The sequence below is a fragment of the Mesocricetus auratus genome, unplaced genomic scaffold, assembly GCF_017639785.1.
Source record: "Mesocricetus auratus isolate SY011 unplaced genomic scaffold, BCM_Maur_2.0 Super-Scaffold_100045, whole genome shotgun sequence".
In the NCBI taxonomy this organism is placed as follows: domain Eukaryota; kingdom Metazoa; phylum Chordata; class Mammalia; order Rodentia; family Cricetidae; genus Mesocricetus; species Mesocricetus auratus.
The window spans coordinates 5,612,433-5,636,902 of record NW_024429222.1 but is presented as its reverse complement, the minus strand read 5'-3'; the positions used below and the strand labels follow the sequence as shown (position 1 = coordinate 5,636,902).

At 44.1% G+C, this 24,470-nt stretch overlaps 1 long non-coding RNA gene across 2 annotated transcripts; it reads left to right on the top strand.

The window, feature by feature from the left end:
* Window positions 1–1,273: 1,273 nt before the first annotated feature.
* Window positions 1,274–24,117, top strand: LOC121135965. Of its 2 annotated transcripts, none has more exons than XR_005873078.1 (4): window positions 1,274–1,362; window positions 21,440–21,624; window positions 21,718–21,856; window positions 23,720–24,117. It is a non-coding gene; the product is annotated as an uncharacterized LOC121135965 (long non-coding RNA). The 2 variants fall into 2 exon arrangements; XR_005873079.1 differs by having other exon boundaries at window positions 1,294–1,373.
* Window positions 24,118–24,470: the final 353 nt, after the last annotated feature.

Below are 24,470 nucleotides of genomic sequence, written 5' to 3'. Positions count from 1 at the left end.
ATTGTTCACCAGAAGCCCATTATGTTGGTCAATTCTCATCAAGGCCAAGACGGAAAGAGAAAGAAATGTCCGTGAAGCTCTGTGTGGGTAGCAAGCACCTGGGGAATCGTATGCAGGGCTTGGAATGGAAGCTCCTTTCCATACACTGAGATGGGAGCAGACTATGGGCCCAAGGCAGGTTGCAGTGTGGATGGTGGCAGAGACTTTCTTATTTATAAACACAAGGATCTTGTCAGTCTCACCCATCAGTATATTACCTACATCAAAACGTGTACTCAATAAAAGTGGGTACTCATTGGTAGAATAAATGTAGGGACAAAGTTTGCAATTTCCTGCCCAGATGAAGTAAATGTAGTGAGAATGTTGTTGGCATTGCTACCCCCATGGCAGAGGAATGGGTAGTTCTTGGAATGGTAATGGGCAGAGGAAAGTTATTAGATTCATGATTCCAGACCTGGTTGCAAAACCCCAGCGTGAATCGAATTGCCAGTGATACGAAACAAAGTTTACCTGTGTTTGAGAATATGAATGAAGAGGCAATGCCCTGAAAGGTCTGAAAAGCTTAGTTTTATCCCGCCTGTCAGAAAACACCTATTGATCATAAGCATCAAAAGATTTAAATACGTGCATTCGTTAGCAAGGTAGAGCTAAACTAGGGCATCAAGATTTTGTTCAGCATGTTATTCTAAGGAAAGAGCTCGAATGGGCACTAATGGTTTAACAGATACATTTGAAAATAGCTTCAACACCCCACAGTATTGGCTGGCAAAGTAAACTGTGGTTCTTTTGTATCCTGGAATAGCGTGAAGTCATTGAAATGTCACTATATATATGGTTGACCCACCTCAAGTGCTCATCCATTGTCTGAACAGCTGTGACTGTGTGGCTAGGCCATGTTGGAGTTTGAGACTGGAGTCTCTGGGCAAATAAAAAGGGTACATTCCACAAGAGGGAATGAGGAATAAACAGAAATGATTAGCAGTGTCTCTAAGATATTCACCAAACAAGAGAAGCCAAAGTGTTAAGCTCAAAGCTGAGATAGTAGATTCCAGGAAGACAGGAGTCTGAGCTCCCCCACCCTTTCTATGACTTCTCGATTTATTTCTTCCCCGCTTTTCTAATTACTAACAGCAGAGCAATCAATATAAGGTTATCAACAATAGGGACAAGTTAATTAAGATGAGCAAATTAATCAGGTAATTAAGTGGCCTTCTCCCAGAAGGTGAGCATGCCAAGGTGTTTGTGACATCAGGTCACATCAACTTGCTTCTATGGAAGACAGAGAAACCATGGTAACTGTGGATCATGCCAGCCTGAACCAAAGCAGACACCAATCTCATTAGTGGGCACTTGATTTCTCTGGTAAGTAGCAGGTAAGTCCATATTCCAGTTTACACTCCCAGAGTCTCATTATCACCCTCACCATACCTTTGTTCTATTCTTTCCTTTTACTCAAGAAAGAAAACTCCAATCTGCCACTGGTATTCTAAGTTTGAGACTTTGTGTTCTAGCCTCCCTTGCAGCTAGGAAAAAGCAATGGGATTAAATGGAAATCATTGAATTGTCTTTCCACGGTTCCTTGAAGAGGCTGATCCTGCCTAAGGACATGTCCTTTCTACTTCTGATATGTATTTTACACCTTCCACTTGGTTCTTTAAAAAAAATCTTCTATTTCTTTGCTGAGAGTTTCTTTCCCTTCTCGTTTGTTTCAAGAGAATTTGTAAGTGATTGTTGAAGTATTTTTTTTTCTGATGACTGCTCTAAAATTCTTTCTCAGACAATTCCAACATTCAATCTGTCCTGAGGTCCGTTGATTATCTTTGCTCATTCAAGTTGTGATTTTGCTGGTTTTCAATATGATGAGTTTTGATTGTGTCCTGGACATCTTGGTTATTATGTTAGGAGACTCTTGGTCCCATTTTAATCTTTTATTTTTCCAGTCAGCTGCTGTGTTTAGGTTCAGCTCAGAGGTCCAGCTTACTGTTGTGCTCTATGGTTCCAGTGACAAGTTAATTTTCAGAGTGAATACAGTGTTGTTTTGGTCTACTGTGCATCTGGTGTTGCTAGGCTTCCACTGAACACTAGCAAGCTGAAAGAGGAAAAAGGGCTTTCCCCACCCTGTAGAGGGGGAACATGGAATAGGGAAAGACAGGTCCAGCTCCGTGAAACAGGAAAGCATGTGTCCTGGCTGCTTATTTTTAAAAATTAATTGCACACACTTGTGCATATGTAGAAAGCATTTGGTCTGATATTTCAGTATAGGGACACAAAGTAAAGTGATCAGTCCAGGTAATTAGTATATCTGCCACCTTAAACATCTGTCATTTCTGTGTGGAAACATTTAAAATCCTCCCTACTAGATCTTTTTTAGTATACAATTAATTGTTGTCAACCATCATTACTCTACTGTGCTGTAGAACATTAGAAATGGGGGAGGGGAGGGCATCCAGAAAGAAGGAACATAGAAATGGACAGCAGGTAATTATTTAAGAAATCGCGCATGAAAATTTCCAAGAACTGCAGGACATTAATCATCACAATGAAAGACCCTGAACAAGTTCTAAAGTAGTAAGTGAAGATACACACACAAGCATGTTCACACACACACACACACACACATACACACACACACATGCACACACAGTCTTATCTCAAGATTTTAAAAACTGAAGTGGACTCAGATATAGTTCAACAGTAGAGCATTTGCCTAATGTGTAGGGCTGTGGGGCTGATGCCCATTACTGATCAAAGCAAATCCTTTAATAATAGAACATGAAGAGTCATTCCTTTTATCCAACTGCACTCCTATTCCCATTAACCATCCTCTTTCCATCCCTTTTTCCCTTCCCGGGTCCTGATAGCTGCTGTTCTAATCCCTACCTCTATGAAATCAATATTTCACATTACATTTGAGTGAGATCGTGGTCTTTGTCTTACTGCTTCTACCTTAGTTAATTTGACAAAATAAACTCTATTTCTTTTTCTTTTCTTTCTTTCTTCTCTCTCTCTCTCTCTCTCTCTCTCTCTCTCTCTCTCTCTCTCTCTCTCTCTCTCTCTCTTTTTGAGACAGGGTTTCTCTTTGTGGCCCTGGCTATCCCAGAACTTGTTTGTAAACCAGGCTGGCCTTGAACTCAGAGATCTGCCTGCCTCTGCCTCCGGAGTGCTGGGATTAAAGGCAAGCGCCACCACTGCCCAGTTCTATTTCTATCCATGTTGCCACAAATGACAATTCAGTCTTTTATGGCTGAGTAATATTCCATTGTGTATTTGTACCACGTTTTCTCTACAAATTCATCTGTTGGTGAATACTTCGATATAATTCCACATCTTGACGTTGTTGAAAGTGCTCTGCCAATTATTTTTGGCAGCCGAAGACCACAGAAACCTGCTCTAATGGACTAGAACCCACACCGTACCAGCTTTGAGAAAATTTTCATTTATTTCTTGTCTCAGAGGAAAAATTCTATCTTGTTCCAGCCACTGATATTTGTATTTTCTAGCATATTTGACTGAAGCTAGTATTAACTGAAGTGGAAGGAATGAAGGAACGAATGAACGAATGAATGAAGGAACAAAGAAAGGAAGGAAGGAACAGCAGTATTAGCTGAGCAGCCTATTCCCTGCTATTCGTATGACTCATGCTACCTCCTTGACTTCCTGCATCCTCTCCTCTAAGTCAGAGACTTCCCAATGGAAAGGACAGAGTGTGGAAGGAGCAGAATGAGTAGGCTTGCAGCACTTTTGATTCTAGTAAACCCACATCTGAATCCCATCTTCATCACCTACTAACTTCACGACCTCATGTGTGTTATTTCAGTTACAACCAGAAAAAAAAGAGGTAGCAGGGGTTGAGAGATGGCTCAGAACCTAAGAGTGCTTGATGTTCTTCCAGAGGACCTGGGTTCAGTTCCTAGCACTCATATTGGGTGGCTCACAACCCCTGTAACTCCAGCTCAAGGGAATACAATACCCTCATACACAAGCACTCATATACACATAGATTAAAATAATAAATAAAACAAGATATTAATAGTAAATCAGTGTTATTATGAGGATTTAAGACACACAGCATCTCAAATTTGAGAGCTATGGTGTCATCATGACCACTGTTGCCATCATCTTCTACCCACTGCAACATTACAGGTTGCTTTACAAGAAATGTGCTACACAAAACAGAACACAGAAACAACCAGAGATCTTAGAAGCAATCCGAGATCTGTATGCAGAGTGCTTGCTATGATCTTGACACGACTGAACCTAATGTGTTGGCTCATTTAATCCACAAGAACCAGTGAGGTGGCTGTTACCACTCCCCTTTAGAGCCAGAAAAATCCATCCATCCATCCATCCATGAAGCCACCTAGAAGGCACACAGTAGGCTCCCATTCTGCTCTGTGCCCGTTCTCCACTAGGTGCTTCTGATGGCTAATCCTGGTCATCAACTTGACTACATCTGAAATTAACTAAAGATGCTGGGCACTTTCTTAATCATATTATTTGAATCATTCTAAATCTGGGCTGCACCTGTAAGATGCCCACAAAAAGGGGGACATGATTTTTTTCCTTTTTTTGCCCTCATTCTTACTGGCAAGTCTGTCTACTCTGTTGCTGTGATCAGTATTCAACCCAACATCTTTGGGATTCCAATACAGACTGAAAACCAGCAGCTCTCTAGGAATCCTTATGGACTCCAAGGGCAGAGTAGGACGTGGACTGAATGGCTACTAGATTCTCAGCCATTCTGTTATGAGACAGACTACCCAGACTCTAAGCCCCTCTAATAAATCCCACATATATGTATTTCTTCTAACAATTCTGTGTCTATAGAGAATCCCAACTGACACAGCACTATTTACACAAAGATATACAAAAACACAGCCCCGCCATGAAGGGCAGCTTGTGTCAGTACTAGAGGTCCGTGTGTGAAAATGGACATTCAGCATGCAGAGGCTCAGTGGGCATATGTGCTTTGGTGTACACCAGAGAAAGGCTCATTCCAGAGGAAAGGAGGCCTAGAGCCACAACCTGGAAGACTCACTCTGCAGCAGCTCCCCCCCATAGCTGGTTTTCTAATAGAAGTTCCCTGTTCTATTGTGGCAAAGAAGCAGCCCCTCTGTAACTGTGAAGGGTTGGTTCCCAGAACCACTGAGGATACCACATCCTGGAATTCTCAAATTCCTCGATTAAAATGTCACAGCACTTATCTGTCACGTAGGCATGCACTTCTGGAGACTTTATACTGTATATAAGGTACTTGTCACACCTGATACAATCTGAGAGTTCTGTAAAAGGTGGGTTAGGGAATAATGACAAGAACGTTTGAGCATGCTCAGTTACAGATACTGTCATGGCAGCTATGCAGGGCTAACTATAGCATGTCAGCAATGACATGACATTTTGTTCCTATTGTGGCTGGGTTAGGATTGACCCCAGAAGTTCAAAGGTTGAAGCAGACACAAACAGGATGGGATGACTTGTGTCTTTCTAAACCACCTGACCCTGTGTCATTTTATGAATATTGGTCCCTGAATTAAACAGATGCCCAGTCAAGGTGACTTTCTGAACTAAGTCCTTACTTCAACTACAGACATGGCTGTTGGGTAGGAAGAATACCTCTGTGTTCAACAATCATAGTCCAATTTCAGGTAGTTACCACCTATGGGATGTGAATTAACTCATACTAAAAGGAAAAGAGCTACTATGGAACCAGTATACTCTTGTCCATGCCTCTTCACAAACATACAGATCTGTCCAGACTTTTATTTTGTTATTAAGCTTTCTTATATGGAATTGCTGACAACAATAAGACACATCTGATAATCAGACTCACTACTATTCCTAACCCTACACACACACACACATACACACACACACACACACACACACACACACACCTGATATACAGGACATCCAGACCAAGCAAACCCTCAATGGCAATCAGGAGCAAACAAAGCAGGTATTGGAAGAGGGAGGAGCCTTCTTTTCCACAGCATTCCATGATCAAATGCTTGCCCCTGAGTTTTACTCAGTGTTTCCTGGCAGAGAAGGAAGTCCATTCATCCTTCATTCTGAATGAAAAGCCAGGCTCTCAAATTCTCTGTGATGGTGGAACCGCCACACCCTTGCTGGTGACTGAGAGTGTCGAATACTGCCAACACGAAAATGGATGAGGTCAGAACAACCCCAGGGACACGAACATATATATTTATGTAAGAGGCAGTGAAATTTGTCTGCAATTAAGTTTTTCAAAACTCTCAAATCTGTTGTTTAGTGGCTTTGAGGCAGATGTTGGAAGGTTCACTCTGGAGTCTGTCTTTATTGATAGGCTGTCTTTTGATCTGCCGCCAAAGAAGAAATCTGGATGTTATTTGGGATTTGGAAATTTTCTTTAAATAAACATATTAGTTAAGTATGTAAATCTGCTTAGCATCACTTAGAGCATATTGCCTATGTTGGAAACATCTGGGGCCCGGTGTCAGCCGACTTATTAATTCACACTTAGTCCCTGCTTCACCCGGGTTATTGCTGAATATTGCTATCTTGATTGCCTAAGTCAGCGGTGTCTTGACAACAGCTTCAAGTTTTGAGGTTTAAATGTTGACTAGTGAGAATTTCACCAAGCAAGACCTGTCTGGGTCTTTCAGGATGGATTTTGGAAATTAATTGTTAACATTTGGGATTATGAGTGGTGGAGATCTGTGTTATTTATCTGAACTGGCCAGCATGTAATTCTGGGAAGGGATTATATGCACTGCTACTGATAAGCACTGAAGTGGGGTCATTAATACCATGTTGGGTTATAAAGCTCTCCACTCTACGGAGGCGTCTCTTCCTCTGGTTAAAATGATGCTCAGTTGACTTTGTCCTTTAAGTGGAGGGCACATCATTTTGGTGGGCTGTGGTGTAGTGAATGAAGGCAGCCACATGTTCTCAAGAATAAAGGTGACATGGCATACAAAACCAAGAGCCTTCTGTCTCTCACACATGCTAGGCTAGACAGCATGGCTTGTGCACATTTGGAGAGACCCCTAATGAATGAGAATTGTGGTTAAGGGTGAAAATGGTCAACACGGTCTTTGAAAAACAGCATGAATTAAGTGCCAAAACCTTGGAAGCATGACATGTATCTATGTGCAGGTCCCTGTGAATCCATACAAATCTTCTAAAAGGCATATTGTCAAGGAAAATGGGAATATGGAGGCAGGGACCCAGGACTGGTGGTAGCACACAGTGTGGATTTTTGCCGTGACTAGGACATGCTATCAGGGTTGGGACATGAGGAACCAGAGGTCAAAAGCAAGGTGACAGGTCTCCTGTTGACTGCTTTAATGCACTGATGGTCACTGCTTTTTGAGCATGGAAAGAGCTGGAATATACATGAGAAGCAAATACTGGTAGCACTGGAGTTCCTCGCCATCCTGAGGCTCATTGTACTGACAGAGTGTAGATCATGTCCCCTTTGTGACTGGACCCACCTGTATCTTTTCCCACAGGGCTCTGTGGAGGTGGAATGCCCTGCACCCTGAGTTAGCCTGGCTCTTGGACATCAATAGAGCTTCCTGCCCTTCAGGGTTACGGGCAAGGGAAGGAACACCTGCCTAGGGCATGGAAGTTTGGAGTCATCAGAAGAATTACCAAGGTGCTTCGGTGGCCTGACACACAGACTCCCAGCAGCCAGAGTGAGGATTCTTGCTATCCCCCTCTGCCTATGTTTGAGGCTGTGCTGTCTGGCATGGGGCTGGCCCTCTGGGTGCCTTCTGGACATGTGATCTCACAGTGAATGCATTCAAAACAGAGATGAATCCAGGGCTATGCAAACTCGAAGGGAAGGAGTAAACAGTCCATATAGTGTGTAGGTGTGAAAGGTGTAGAGTTTGTAGAGAACAAAAAACTACCCAGAATGCTTGTATTGGTTACTTGTCTCATTGCTGTGACAAAATAGCTAACAGAAGGAACCTGGGGACAAAATGACTTACTTTGGCTTATAGTTCCAGGTGACACAGCCCATCATGGTGGGAAGTGATGTCCAAGCGAACTTTAGAGGGTTGATCACACTGTGTCTGTGATTTAGCTCCCGTTGTGATCTGAATAGACTCAGGTATTCAAGCAAATGGCTCCCAGTTAGTGGCGTCATTTGGGAGACCATTCTGGGATCTCCAGGCAGAGCGGCCCTGTTGGAGGAAGTACTTTCATGGGAGCGGGCTTGGAGATTTCATCGCCTCACTCCCACATCCAGCTCACGCCTTGCTTGTTTGTGGTTGAAGACATGAGCTCCCAGCTTCCATTTCCAGCCATCTGCTGCCACGCCTGCCCTCCCATTGTGAACTCTCCCCTTGGAACCGTAAATCCAAACAAACCCTTCGTCCTCTAGGTTGTCTTGTCTTGGTCATGGTGATTCATCCCAGCAACAGAAAGGTGACTTATGCATCTTCTGTCTCCTGTACATTCAGCCTGGGACCCCAGATCAAGGAATGCTATCACTAACCTCAGTCCAACCTAGATTATCTGTCTCAGACAGGACCAGAGTTTTGTTTCCATGGTGGATCTAAATCCCATCAAATTAACAATCAAGATTAACTATCACAGGGTTTTTTTAAAATTTTGTATCTATATTTCAGCAATCTAAAGCATAAAACTAAGGACATAATTGTTCTAAGGTAATTAATATTTTATTTTATGAAACAACTTAATGGCTAATAAAATACACTCATATTTTATTAAATTAGCAGTTTAATGGTTGTTTTCTTCCAAAATGTGCTTCTTGTTCCATTTGTTTCCATTAAGAAAGTCCCGGATTTCTACTATGTACCTAGCAGGTATCAGGAGAGGTAGCAGGTAACCCATAGTATAAAGAGAGACAAAGGCAGTGTTACCTGTGGTTTAGGGTAGGCCCTGGGTCTTGCCAGAGTCTTAGTTTCTCATGTAAAGAACTGAAAGGTCACACAGATTTGCAAAAGTAGCAATGAAAGTTCATTTTAAACATAGCAATGAAAAGGATCAGAACACAATGTAAGAGGGTAGTGGACCACACAAATGAAGCTACTCAAGGCTCCTGATTATTGTTTGAGGCCTCTTTTATGGGGTTCAAGATAAGGAGTTTGGTTACTAAGGGTTGTAATGAGAGTATTTCACTGTTTCGACTGATAGATTCATTTATCCTTTTACCATTGCACATGTCCCTTTCCATAATGAACCTGATTTTAATCATATATACACCTAATTACTCATAAGCATAAGATGCTAAATAGGGGATTCTCATTAAAAGCTCATTTTAGAACTTAGTTTTGTCTTATTCCACACGTTCTATCGGTCAGCTTTCCCACCCTGTACTGAGGTGTATCAGAAATACTTTTGAATAGAAGCTAAGAGCAGTGGTCATTAAGAGGGGAAGAAACTGATGCCATTCTTCAGAGAGGCTGTGCATGTAGCCTATAGCCTGATGGAGGTGTGGGTCTTGGGTTGCTAATGGGTAGAAGCAGCTTGGATACCCCTTTAGAAATAATAGCAGGTACCTTTCCCTGCTTCCCAGTCATAAACACACAATTTGTCCTCAGTTGGTGAGAACTGGTTGCTGGCTTCCAGATACAGAAAAAAAGGTCACGTGGAGCATGAGCCCTGTGGGTGCCTGGCTTCAGGCCTTTTTAACAATAAATAAGAACGCAATTATAGGAGCAATGTTGTATGTTACAGCAGTACGTAGCTAGTATTTGGGAGGGGAGAGGGCAGATAGATCTGGGCTTCTTGCCGGCCTGTTTTTAGAAGGGACAAGGGATTATTCCTAATTTCAGGTTTCTGTAGCTGAGGCCTGGATGTTTTATGTTTTTTGTTTTGTTTTGGTTTTTTTGGATTCCCTTCGCTTCGGAGAGATGGCTGAGTGTGATCCTCTGAATGTCTCAGATGTGCCTGTTTCCAGCTATTGTGTTGGTTAGAGAGGCAAGCCACGTCTCTCAAGCTCATTTACAAGTGTGATGTGTGATGGTCTGACTCTATTTGTCCTCTGCCACTCCAGGTCCTGTGTGTCCCCAGTGTCAGAATACTGAGAGGTGGTAGGCCCTGGAGGAGGAGGCAAGCTCACAGGAATGTCACCCTCACACTGGGTAGTGTCGTCCTCCGGAGACCAGCACAGTTCTCTTGAGATTGGATTAGTTCTAGTAGAGTCCTCACAATGGCAAGTTGCTGTAAAGCAATTGAGTAGGTGCCTTTCTCACACGCAGGTCCCTTTCAAATGTGGCTGATTCCTCTGTCTGCTTCTCCACTGCAGTGCAATGGAGGATGAGGACATCACGAAAAGCCAAACAGACTATGGGGCTACAGTCAGGATCCCCTAGAACGGTGAGCTAAAACACATTGTTTTCTCCCATTTCGTTATAGTAACAGAAAATGGGACAATGAGTTAAGCTGTGCGAGCCACATTCTTCAAGAGGTAGTTTTAGAGACCAGTAATTATATCCCTTGTTCTTCAAAATGTGATCTGTGAATCTACCAATATCATATAATTGTCTAGTATTTATTGATGAGTCACTTATTTTGGGATACAGACAAAATAAAACACCTGACAGTGCTGCCTGGTTGGGGAACGAGGCACATGTTTTTTAAGTTCGAACGAAAGAAATCCAATTCTTACTAAAACAAAGGGTACATTATTGCTCATAGACACAAAAAAGCCAGGCAGGGGTAGATACAAGTTAGTGGCTAATGATCATGGAATAGTTTTAAATGATTTTTTTTCCTCAAAGTCTGTAAATTAGCTATTTAAGCTGAGCTCACTTGGACATCTCTTCTGGGTCCTTTTTATCCCCAAACAGGAGCTGTGGGCGAGCTGGGCAGTCCTGCTTCTGCAGCTTGCTTACTGTTGCTGGCCTGACTTAGTTCTTTTTAATGCTGTCTTATGTTCCCTTACGTTAGTCCAGGTTTTTCTGTATGGTGATAGGATTCTAGGAAAAGCTGAAAATATGTATCACCAATTCCCTACATTGGCCAAAAGGAGTTTCTGTTCATATTTGAGGGGCAAGGAGTGGATTTCTTCTATCAATGCTCTCAGTGAAGAATCTAAAAAGAGGCATAACCAAGGGTTGGTTGGTGGAAGGTGTGGAAAGGTGTCTGTGTATTTACCTATTCCCCATCAGTGTCTTCAAGGCTGGATTTAGCCAAGGCTGCATTTGGAGTTTCATCACCCTACTCTGTTGACTTCTGCCTCAGACTCCCTGTGTTACTGCAATAGCTGAAACAGTTCCAGTCCCCACAATCAAGATTAGTATGGAAGGAAAGTCCATCTTCTCGCTATCCTAGAAAACCCCTCTTGCTTGTAACTAGATGATATGCCTAAATGACCAAATCAATCTCTGTGGTCAGCGACACAGTCCAACAATTGGTCACATGCACCCCAATGTGGCCTTACAGGCTGTGTCAAAGATTTGAGTGTAGGAATGAAAGAATCTCCAGGGGAAAACTGTGAGCTCACACTACAAGGAGGAACAGCTACTCATATGTGTGGAACGGACCACAGACCTCCAATGACAGACACAGATAAAGGCACAGCACTGGCTGGAATTCCGTGTGCCAAGTACATGGTAGGTTGTGGGAGGGGGTATGAGTCCATATTTGAAAATATATCCTCAGACATCATTGGCCTGAAGTATTTTCCTCAACATAGAGCATAATTTGAGGTGATACTGGAAGCATGTGACCCTTCCTATAGAGACTTTTGCTTTGTAATAGAAATATCACATTAACCGATGGCAGCTTTGGCTTCTCACAATCATCTCCAAGTTGTGGAATCAATACACTTTCAAACCCCTGCCCATTCACCAAGGCATTATCTCCCCAAACTTCTTTGTCCCTGCTTATATTTGTCAACTTTACAATCCTTTTATTAGCAGCAAAAGCCTGGGGAAGCTACAAATAAAAGCAGGGATTACAAAAGAATTCTTATTAAAGCCTTCTTTGAGGCACAGAGTACAATGCTCTCCGTCTCCCCTTGTGAAAAGATGTGTTTTCTTGTTTAATTAGACTAGAACTCTGTTCCTTTAGAAGACAACAAACGGGGCAGCAGGATGGGCTCCAAGAGAGGAGGTTTGCTTTGCTCACTTCTGGTCCACTCTATGAGTGTGTTGCACTGGGCAAAACGTTCTGTCGCATTTGGGAACGTATGTGTGCGTGATAAGAACCGTGTCCCCATCACACAGAAATTGGTCGCAGCCTGTTTTCCTCATTTTTGTTATTGTTGTTACTTTGCATTTAAAGCCTGTGTTGGAGAAATGCAAAGCCAAGTGCATCAATTAAGTCCTAGCAAGAAGCAGATGGTACATTCAATGTGGGTAATTTGAGGGGAGTTTAGTAAAGGGACTTTTTGTGAGGATGTGTGCAGGGTTACAGGAAACCAGGATGATGCAGTGCCCCAGAGTCAGCAACTGTCTCCCTTGAAGTGAGGGTTGGCAAGCTGCAGGCCATGCGGCAGATCAGGCCTGCCCCTTGTCCAGGAAAAAAAGCTGTATTGCAGCACAGTCATGCATATTCCAGAGGCAGTGTTGAATATAGCAATGGAGATCACGTGGCTTATGAAGCTTAAACATTCACTGTGTAGCCTTTACAAAAGATGTATGCTTCAAAACCAGGGCGATTATATGGAAACGAGGTGCTTGTAAGGCAAAACTTAAAGGCGTACTGCCTCTCAGCCTGGCCCTGCACAGCCCTGAGAATGGCATCACCTCTAATCCTGCTAGCTAACTTCCTTCCTCCTGTATGAGCCTGATTTGCTGGTCCTTTCTAGAGTTGGTTAGACACCAACACAGGGTGACTTGGCAGATGTGGAGATGGAGGACAAAAACTTCTCTCTTGCCTCCTAAGGAGCCCTAACCTCCTCCTCTTTAAATCACAGGGAGGGGAGGTTTATGGAGTCCTGGGCGTGGACAGACTGGGGTGGGGAAAGGAGAGAAGAGCATCAGCAAAGCAGAAGAGAGGAGGCTATGAAGGGAAGAGGGTGGCTGAGAAAACTATCTCCAAATTCAAAGGTGTTCCAGGCACTTATGGAATTATAGTCCAGGCTATTAAGGATGAAAATGGCCATTTAGCCCACAGAAACTTGGGGCAACATTGGGCGCAAGGAAGGGGGTGCATGGCTCATTGGTTCACAAGTAGGAAATCATCCCAGATCTGAGTTACACAGAGGAGGAGAGGGTCCTAGCCTTTCCCAACGCATCACAGCCTTCATCAAATTAAGGCTTCGGTGATGATTTAAGTTTCCTTAAGGCTCTAGCATCTCTTGATCTCTCTCTAGCCCCCAGCCCAACACTTGGCACAGGTATTGTATAAATGCTTATTGTATTAGTTAATTGAATAAAGGATATGTGAACAACTATTCTTAGAACTGTGCAGTGTGTCTGTGTGATAAGGGGGATGTGGGCAACTAAGGTAGTAACATAAAAATCCTCATCAAAACCAACTCAACAAGGAAGGTTGAAACAATGCTTGCTGGAGCTGTGGCGATGGCTCAACAGGTAATGTGCTTGCTGTGTGAGTACTGGATCACCAGCACCCATGCAGAATGCAGGACTCTGTAGCAATCAATGCCCATGATCACAGCACCGGGGAGGTAGAAACAGGTGGCTCCTGGGACTCACCATTCTAGCCTCTCATCTAGCTAATCAGTGCTGCTCAAAGTACAATTGAGGAGCAGAGGAGGCCCAGAGTGAATAAAGAGCAGAGGAAGTCCTGAATGAATGCGAGCTGTTGACATCAGCACTGCCTTGTCAAGGACCACGATCTTCAGACACCGATCTTCAGGTGTGGCAAAGCATGGGTGAGGCTCCAAGGGGTCGCAAAGCCTTTTTAGTCTGAGTGAGAATGCTGACAGTTATGAAAATACTGTCAATCACAGCATCCTCCTCTGGGATGACCGCAGATTGAGACTTCATCGCTACGGAGGCATCCTACCAAGATTAGTTAAGTCTCTTCCTGTTCAACTGTATACTGCAAACCTGTCTCCTCATTCGGCTGTGTGCAATAAACCTGTCTTCTCCTCTCAGACTTACAAAATGGACTTTCCGAGTTTCTGGGCTGCTATTGTTGCTGGCACACCTTCATCAGAACATGCATGACCCTCCCAGTCACAGCTTCTCTGTTCTGTGTCTGTGTGCCTGTCCTTTCTTCAATCCTTTGTCACCTGTGTCAGGACAGCCCACAAGTAGTGCTGTAGCGAGTGAGAAACTCTGCTCCCCACGCCCACAAGTAAGATGGAGCATCATAGAGGTCTGGCTTCACAATGCATGAATAGGCCATCACACTCACATGTACATGTGCCTACACACACACACACACATGCACACGCACGCACATGCGTGCACACACGCACACATACACGGAGGGAGAGATTGGCATTTTTTTTTAATGTTACTACCAAGTATGCATTACTTGATGAAGGCGTCTGGTATATTTTCCTTCAATTGATATTATATTATACTGGGGAAACTTGTAGCTTCTCTTTCTTGTATAAACTGCATTCACAACACCCTACCTAGAAGATTATGTTTCTTTAAAATAAGATGTGCAGCCTTAAGAGACTGAAGGAATATTCTGGGGGTAGTTTGCATGTAAGTCGTCACAATTTCCCTGTTTGATAGATTTTTGCAGCATTGTTTTTAGAGTTTTATGGACTCTTTCCAATGAACTCTCATTTTCACAGAAACAGCACGGTTTCCTTTCCCACTCATGTTAATGTATGTGATTATACTAATGACTGCAACTGAAGCAAACAGATTGGGAATAAATCCTAACGGAAGAATTCAAGAGCCTGGCTGAGGGGATGCTGGGTTGCAAAGGAACCCACTTGCCAGGAGTTTTCAACCTGGGTGGGATGCAGTAGAGGTGTGTTTTCGAGGAAGAAGGAAGAACTTCAATTAATTTACTGAACTGGTTAAGTAGATATTATTGGAGAGAGAGCCTCCTGTGTACAAATTACCTCTGTGTGTGTGTCTGTGTGTATACTTCTATGTGTCTGTCTCTCTCTGTGTGCAAATCTATTTCTCTGTTTTTCTATCTCTATCTCTGTGTCTATCTGTCTCTGTGTATGTGTTTGTGTGTGTATTTCTCTGTGTGTGTGTATCTGTGTGTGTCTGTCTCTGTGTGTGTCTCTCTGTGTACTTCTCCTTGTGTGTGTGTGTGTGTGTGTGTGTGTGTGTGTGTGTGTGTGTGTGCATACATGCTAGATATGCTAACTTGGGGGCATACTTGGACTGCAGGCAGGGGAATGGACTCCAGACCTTTTTTGGTGGAGATGTTCTGTACTGAGAAAGAATTAGTTCTGAGGAGACTCGTGCTCTAAACCTAGCCCTGCCACATAGAAGCTTTGTGACTTTGGGTAGGGAGGGCACTTTATTTTATGCATTTTTTAAATTACCTGAAAAACAAAAACTAAACATTCAATACAAAATAAAAACTACTCATTCCATCTTTTGCCTATAAGGAATGTTGTCTCCAGTAAAAAGAGTAGTATCTGTAAGAATTAGGATAGGTTTAGTTGTGCTGCAGTCACAAACGGTCTCTAACCCGAGTGGCTTGAAAAATGTAATAAAGTTTACTTTTCCTCATTCACATCATGTCTGTCATAGGTTAACACGGGACCCTTGGGCAGGACACTCATTCACTTTGAAACACAGGTTGATGGCACAGACAGCATGTTGAGTGTTGTTGATCTCTGTAGCAGAGAGAAGAGAGACAGCCCAGTACAATCAAGCAATTAAGCACTTGATCTAAAAATGAAATCTACTGACATTTCATTGGTCAAAGCTATTCACGTAGTCTCACCTCCTGCCAAGGAGGAAAGAAGTACAATCCTCAAGGTGCCTAACAGGGTTTTGATGAACAGCCCTAGCTGCTTCCATACCACTTTTCAATGCTTACCTTAGTCTTTCCTCCGGCTTCCTCCTCCTCCATGAGCTCCCTCCTCCTCCCTCCTCCTCTCCTCCTCTCCTCTTTCTCTCTTTCTTCCCTTCCATTCCTCCCCAGAGTCTTACCCCATATCTTTTTAGCATTGAGGAAGTGCTCGCATTAAAACCAAGCATATTTTTATTCCCAGCTGGGTAGGCATATTCAGCCATGACACTTAAAGCTCTTGGCAGCAACCTCACCAAAAAGGAGTGGTTAAATTACATAAAAACCAGACAAGCATTGGTTTGTCAGTCCATCAAGGTGTCTTCCCTTCTTGGTGATTCCCCAAGTTCTCCGTAAAGGAAGGGTGAAGGGTTTAGAGCCAGGCGCTAGACTGGAAAGAGGAAACACTCTGTTTTCATGGTCACATGATATTTTTACTTTTAATCTTGTCCTCCTATGATATGCAAGGGAAGCCAGAGTTGGGACTGGCTGCCAGAGATTGTCTCTAGGTGTTCCATGTTGCCAGAAAAATCCTTATCCAGGCTGTATAGTGCTCCAAAGAACCATGTCCCCGAGGACTTCCCTGAGTCTCTACTCTTCATGAGAAGTTGTGTGGCTGGCACCTGGCAGGATGGTGCTACTCAAGCCTTAACATGCACAGGAATTATCGGGGAAGCTTGGAACCCAGGTTCAGACTCTGCAGGAACCACAGGGACAAGATTCTGAGCTGCTTCCGATTGGCCCCAGAGTTTCTAAGGAAGTCTATGAGAGCGTAGATAGGGCTATAGACGGGACTCGGAGTCCAGGAGCTACTATTTGTCTTATGAGGCTTGGGCAAAACATTTCTTAACTCCAACACTCTGCTTTCTCATCTGTCAATCAGGCCTCCTCACAAAGTGATTTAGTGAGATGCGAGACCAAACATACTGTCAGCTTGTAAGCCCTTCTGGCCCTAAGCGTGGGCTCCCTCTTCCCCGGAAGTGGTCCCCCTTGCCTTTTATGCCTTATGCAATAGGTGATAGAGGGTGCCTCTCTGTTATTTGCTGTGCTAACCACACCCTCCAGAGAGCTCTACGTTACATGATTGAAAAGTGTCAGAGGCACGTGAGAGGCACCAAAACCTAGACAATATACATGAACATGTGGGCAGGAGCATGATGGGAGGGAAAGGTAGGGATGAGTCCTCAAGGTAAGGAAAGTAGATACAAATGGCAGCTGCGAAAAATCTTAACCAAATACAATCTTTAAAGCAGGCCACGAGCAGTGAGACTCTACGTTTTCTTATGGGATGTGGTGATAAAGAAATTACATAGTTATTTGAGAGGAACATAAATAAAGATTAATAGGTTAATGAGTTATTTTCCTTTCATTACTACACTATTGTACTTTATTATAATTGCTTTGCACTCATTTAATTAAATTTGAACTGGGGCCAACACAAGATAATTTGTTTTCCCTGTACTGAACAATGAGTATGCAGATTGGATGGACTGAAGCAGTAATCAGGCCTCTGTTTGTAACACTTTTCTACTCCGAGTAGACATTATAATTGATAATTTGATTGTTGCAGCACTCTGTGCAATATATTTTAAAGCAACATTAACATAATGGAAATTATGTTGTGGGCTTAATCTCAGCATTTCACTGAGAAGCTATCCGGTCCCTCTGCGTGAACCAGCGAGTGTCTGAGAGTGGCAGGGCTGTTTCTGTCTCCCATTCTTCCTTTCTGTACCTGTCTGCTTCTTTCCCTCCCCCTTGCCTTCCTCCCTCCTTCATTCTCCTCCCCTCCTTCCTTTTTCTTCCTTCTCTCTCCCACCTTCTTTCCCTTCCTTCCATAGCACCCGCCGTTCACAGTCTTTTATTGTCAGGTTTTTCTAGCCCTTTGAAAGAAAGCACCACAGTGACATAGAGACTGTTGACAGCTGTGACTGCTCTGTTTTCTAATGTGGAGACCCGTTCACGTCTGGAACATTCGGGAAAAGCAAGCCGTGCCAGCAAATGACCGAATCAAGGTGGGCAATGCGGCCTCTAGCAGAAGCCACTGTGCTGTTGCTAACCACCACTGTGGGTTGACTCACAGTGGGGCCATGAGCTCTCCTGAGGCTTTCCGGCACACATTGGCAAATGAGGAAATGTTACCAGTGTTATCTTTGCCTCTAGTTCAGTCTTCCTTGGAACTGCAAACACTGTCTTGAAAAGATGTGGTCTTTATTTTCATGATTCTACTCTGGGAACTAATCTCCTTTGGGTGCAAGGCCTTCCTGTCCTGCAATGGAAACTAGGTGTGACATTCTGTTTAATAATCTCAGGCCAGAGATCTCGGGCCCAGGCAAGGAAACCTTGTGCCCAGGTGACTTCTGTTGACTTTTCAGAGCTCTGTAAATATTTGTTTCTGTATTTGTTTGGGGGGGCAGAAACATCTGTGAGCAGTTGGAAACCACCATGTGCGTTTTGGAGGGGCTGAAAGAGAGGAGCTGGGGTGTCCTTTGTATGCATTGATCTGTGCAGATTCTAAATTTGTTGCAAAAGCCCAATTTCCTGGGAGAGACGCCTATTCTTTCCTTTTTAAATCTTCCCAAGGCCTGCATACTCACATGCGGTTACTGTTGTGTTTTCAAATCATGTCACCATGACGCCATGAGGAGTATGCTTTTTACTAGGAGATCAGTATTTTAGAGTAGGCAGGTTGGCCTTTGGCAGATTAATTTTCTGAATTACTTGAATGCCATAGCTAGCATCTAGTATCTTGTTTTCACTATCTTCTCTTCTACCATTTTTACTTTCTATAAAATATTAGGCTAGACCTTGACTCACTCACATGCCAATCACTGAGTTTAGAAGCAGCCCTTCCGAGGTTGACATTTTTTTCCCTACTGTTCGTCTTATTTGCCTGCAGTGTGCTTTTGTCTCTCTCATTATTGTGAGATGAACTCCTCTCAGTTGGACCTACTGTTCTAATTATTATTATTAGCACAGACGAAGGTCCCAGAGTTAAGTGTTTTTACAATCCTCCCTGTTAAAAAAGGAAACAGAAAGAGATCCACAGTTGGCCTGGATGGAAGATGCTTCCTCTTGCTCACAGATGTTGTGTTTAAATTAAGAAGCCCACAGCTGGGCTGTGGTCATAGCCTAGAGACACAACTTCAGATTCTTGCATCAGCCCACCCATGGCTCCTGGCCTCCAGGGGCATCACCAAGGAAGCTTGCTTCCAAACAAGGACTCTTGGAACAGGTTCATGGAACACAGGGAACACAGAGCCCTGGTCCCTTCCCTGGTGTTGATAGAAGAATGCATGCTGTTGCAGCCTTACCAGACATCATTGAACTTGGTGTATGTGTGTGTGTGGGGGTTAGCTCAGCCCTTCAGAGTCTGTCAATCTGCCAATGTGTTTGAACACTCGGTCCCCACTAGTGGTGCTGTTTTGGGCGGTCATGAAACTTTTGGGCGCGGAACCTAGCTGGCAGACAGAGCTGTGGGGACAGGGCTAGAAGATTTCTAGCCATCCAGATTTCAGCCAAGTTCTCAACTTCCTGTTAAGAGCCATGTATGCAACATGCAGTTGCCCTATGTTCAAGCCACCCTGGAGCACCTGCTGCGTCTCCATTGTGCATTGCATCCTCTTAACCTGGAAGCCTCCTTGTCTTCAGTTGCTCTTGCTGGGAATTTGCTCACAGCAGCCAGGCAGGCAATGCATCCACCACCCCACATGTCCCTCTGTGAGCAGAGCTTCCGGATTTCAGTAAACCCTAGGTGAAGAGTAACCGTCAAGACAAGGCTAGGAGGCCAACGGATGCACGCTCTGTCACCAAGCCCGGGGTATCTGGACTCAGTCTGCTAGGGACCACTAAGAACAGCGAAGAACACCCAGCTCAGAGCCCCGTCACTGGGGTGAAGGGCAGCAGGGTGTTTACAGAGCAACTCCCACCAGCTCTTGGTAGAGAGTTGCTCCTGCGGGAGCATTAACCTGCCTGATTCTACTCTGGTGAACACAGAGCAGGCTAAAACTGCCAGAGAGGTGAAGTGGAGACATCAGCAGTAGATGTTCGGTCAATCCAACCACCAATGCTAGCAGCCTCCTGGAGTCACTAGTTAACTGTTGTGGTGAGGCCTGGGGTGACATGGGTAGGAACAGCGTGGTCATGCAGAATATCATGGACATCAAGTCTTCTTTCCCATACTATAAATTCTCCAAGGACAAAGCTGAGCTAACGTATCAGTCTGAATTTGTAACTGCCACCTAATTAACTTCATTGTCACATGGATGGCCTGGCCCTTGGCTCAAGTATGGTGCCCAAGTGTAGTACTAAGCACACAGTAAGAGTCTCAGCTTGCTCAACAACTCCATGGGAAAGATCCTGCCACAATCTCCATCTTGCTTCTTATAACTTGCTAGAGTGGAAGAACAAGGGGTTTCTAATCCAGGGAGCTTGGCACCAGAGCTCTGACTATCCCACACAGATCTCTGTTTAGAATCTGAGTCTGAAATGCTAGAGCAACCTTTGTTAGAACAACCCTCTTTTGAATGTTCCCTATGTGTTTCGTCCTGGGTCAGGAAGCCAGCATTCAGTTACTTGGAGTGAGTTTTTCACTGAGGTTGAGTTATGCATCTTACTACTTTGGTGCTAACGGCAGCAAGATTCCGAGAGGATAAACTACACAGCTCGTAAGTGGCTCTGTCCAAACTTTGACCCTCCCTGACACCAATCACTGAGACTAGCTAAATACAGGATGCTATCCTTTCTAACCGGGCCTCTGAAACAGGAAATAGGCAATGGGTGAAAGAAATGAGGAAAGTGTATTCTTAGCTTACCTCAGATAAAGCAGTTTGAGCAAGGGTCAGTCAAGAGTTGAGGATCATTTGGAATATCAAGACCCATGCCTCCAGTCCCCTGTCACAAGCCTGGTACAAGCATCTGAGGTGGTTGGTGGCTGTGTGAGTTTGACAACATCCAAAGTATTTTACAATCTACTTCCCCCTCACCTGGCACAATAGTAGGGGCATGAGGATAGAGCCAACGCCACTGGCCTTTTACAGGCCACTGCTTCAAGTCTCTCTTAAAAATATCCCATCAAGTCTGAGACTAGCATGATGGTACCAGTGTCCTGCAAGTTGGATTCTGGATATTAATGGTTACACGGGGCAATAGCAAATCCAAGGATGGGCTGGAGCAGGTGGGAAAGAGGGGGGGTCACCTTTGCTCCTCTGAAAGGCATTCTGGGAACTTACTAGGTGGGACAAATAGGAACCTATCTCCTCTCTCCTTTACTACCTTCCTTTCTCCCTTTCTCTTGTCAATCTCTTCTTTTGTTTCCTTTGTGGAAGGGAAACACGGAGTAATAGAGCAAATGATACCTAGGGACCCCAGACACCTGACTGTAGCCAGCAAATAATAACAAAGCCTGCATTTGACAAAGCGAGCTCCAGCTCTTTGTTGGGCACCAGTCAAGTAGCCTTCACTACTAACTAGCTGGTTTTCAGGTCCCAACAAAGGGCAACCGTACCAAATGGTGAAAGTATTTGTCCTACACAGTGTTTACAATTACTTACCATGTATTTTTCTTAAACAACAGATTTTGTATTTGAAGAACTTGAGAGCAATGGAAATCTTTGAAAATCGGATGTGGACAACTTGAACCCAATCTACTTTATGGCCATTGTCTCCTGGCACTGGGTTCCAGCTGCTTCTTCTAGGACAAATTTGAATCATTAACTCAGTGCCCAGGTTTGATTTGTCCTACACTCAGCTGTCTTTGAGGTTAGCTCCTGTTTTCTTTCTGTTGCTGTAATAAAACACTATGACCAACAGCAACTTAAGGGAAAAACAGATTTATTTGACTTACGTTTCCAGGTCACAGTTCGTTATTGAGGGAATTCAGAAAGTCCAGCAGGAACTTGAAGCAGAAACCACAGAGGAATGCTGCCTGCTGACTCACTGCAGACCTATGCTTAGCTAGCTGTCTTAAACAACTCAGGACCACCTTGCCCAGGTAATGGTGCCACGCATGGTGGGCTGGGACCTCCTAGATCAATTAACAATCAAGACAGCTCCCCACAGCTCCTAAATGCAGAAGGCTAAAGAATTTACCGGCCTGTGCTTTTACTGTGTGAGAAAGACAGGCAAATTCATGAAAGATCAGACCTTGGAAGATGGTAGGAGTGATGTGTCTTGTTCATGGAATCTGCAAGATGCCTTCACAGAGGGATCTCCCTGGGTTCTCTGCACCAGAGATAATCAATGGACATCCACAGGCTTGGGGCTCAAAGCTCACATTCTCTCCACTGTACTGAAGGAAGGGGAAAACCTTGTAATCCCCCTGCTCGAGCTCCTACTATGTTCCAATTGTCTCATCTACCAGTGTTCTTGAATCTGTTTATCCCCCACGAAGTCTCTTGTCTTCTAGACAGTTATCTACAAGTTGTCTGGGATTACCTGAAGGTTGGAAGGTATTTAGGCCATGTTGCCATTCAAGAGGTCCCCACTACAGAAAAGGAAAGGCCACCACGTGCCTACTACTGGATTGTTCACTGCAGTCAGCTTTTGGTTCTTCATAAGCTCAGGGCTGCCACTTTCAATGTCCTTTTGGAACCTGGCTTAAACTGCGTGATGACCATTCAGGAAGTGAAAGGCTGGCGCCACATCCTTGACATGGTGTACTAGGGAGAAGGGGGTAAACATTAACCAGAAGGTACATACGGAAGCATCATCAAGCAGCAGTACATAGAACAAGATGCAAGTGAAGCTGGAAGGCAGCCAAGGCTTGGGTTCACATCCCTCTGGCATATACCAGGCTTGGGTTCACATCCCTCTGGTAAATACTGATGATGTGGTTGCACACACATAACTTAGCCTTCCTCAGTCTTAGCTTTCTCTGAAAATCTGAGACTTGTGGAAAACATCAGATGACCTCACATATTGGACATCTTGAGGGGTATGATCAGCACTGTTACGGATTCAGTCACAATACTACTTATTTATGCATGCATCTATGCCCAGTTAAACAGCAACAAACTTATTGTAGTCATATCTCCAATTCCTTTGCTGTGCTCATATTTCAGATGAAAAATCCTGCCAGTATTCTTATCATACTGTTTTTCCTAAACATCCAGAGCATAACACTCCAAGTTCAAGTCAAACTAAGCTTGATGTGAGTCTATCTGCCCAGAAGTAAGAATGCCTACTTTATGATGACAGGCATGACGGCAGTCCCTGAAAAACACTGTTATATGCCACACAGGATAGAGGTGTGTGTGTGTGTGTGTGTGTGTGTGTGTGTGTGTGTGTCCTCAGCAGGTGTTTAAAATACATGCAGAATAGGCTTTCCAGTCCTTGGAGTGCATCCTGGTGAACTCACATTTCACACACACAAAAAAATGGGAACTGGCAAAAATTGGGAGATAGCAGCCACAAGACTGGGGGATAATATGATCCTATTCTTAGGAGGCAGAGTAGAAATGGAAACTGGTCCTTCATGAAAGGCGGGGAGCCCAGGGGACTGTAGAGTTTTGTGGTGTCTGTGATAAATGCGGTGACTAGGCACAAAAGTTCACAGTGCCATTTTGGAACCCTTGTTATAAGAACGGGCACCATTGGTGAGGACAAAGCAAGGCAGTCATGGTGGTGAGGGCACGAAGTCCATGATCACTTTAAAGGGGAAGTGAAAGGAGGCTGATATTCTCCTGGGAAGAAGAGATGACAAGGGGGACACTCCCCAGTGACGGTGACACAGCATCCTGAAGTGAAAACAGAGAGGCCGAAAAGACCATTTGAGGTCATTGTCTTTCTTACCTTCTCCTCCTGCTCTTCTGCTTCCTGAGCAAAGCATGATTCTCAAAGGAGGGTATATTCACAGGGCTTTCCAATACACGGGCATTTACTTGGAGGAAAGATCCACAGATCTCCCTAGAGATGGAACAAGAATGTGAGAAACAGAACGACACCCTCTGCACTCAAGACAAGGAATGCCTTTGCGAACCACTCAGTGGGTTTTGAAAGCATCAGGTGACTGGAGAGAGGGCAACTGAAGTATGGAGCAACTGACCTGCGCTAGAAATGACCTTGAACTCAGACATCTAGAATAGGGTCTGACACACGGTCATTATTAACCTTGGTCAGCATCCCTGGAAAATGCTCGTGTTTTCACATGGTTCCACAAAACAAGGCACAAGGGTACTAGGTGTTGGGATTGTGCTTTGACCTCTCATTTATCTAATATGTTCACACCCCATCCTACCTTATGACAGGCAATAAAAGGAGAAATAAAAGCCTAGACAATAGCTGTGCTTAACTCACATCTCCTTTACTGAGACATGTTGCCCCAGGAACCTAAATACTCAGTATGTGTTGATAGGTTTCCTACACCTGAGTCCTCAGCTTCAAACTCTCCTGGAGGTCCTGGAGATAAGGACAGCTTTAAAAACAAGATGAGGGGGAATGGAGACCTGACGATTTTACAATAGCTTCAAGACAGCATTGGGCCAGTGGAGGAGAGGGTCAGTGACTGGACCCATGCTGCAGAGCCTCTGAAGACTTGAGAAGCCTCTGTGTGTCTGGACATATGCCCATCCTTAGTGAGCTTACTGTCCCATAGGGGCAGCTCAGTA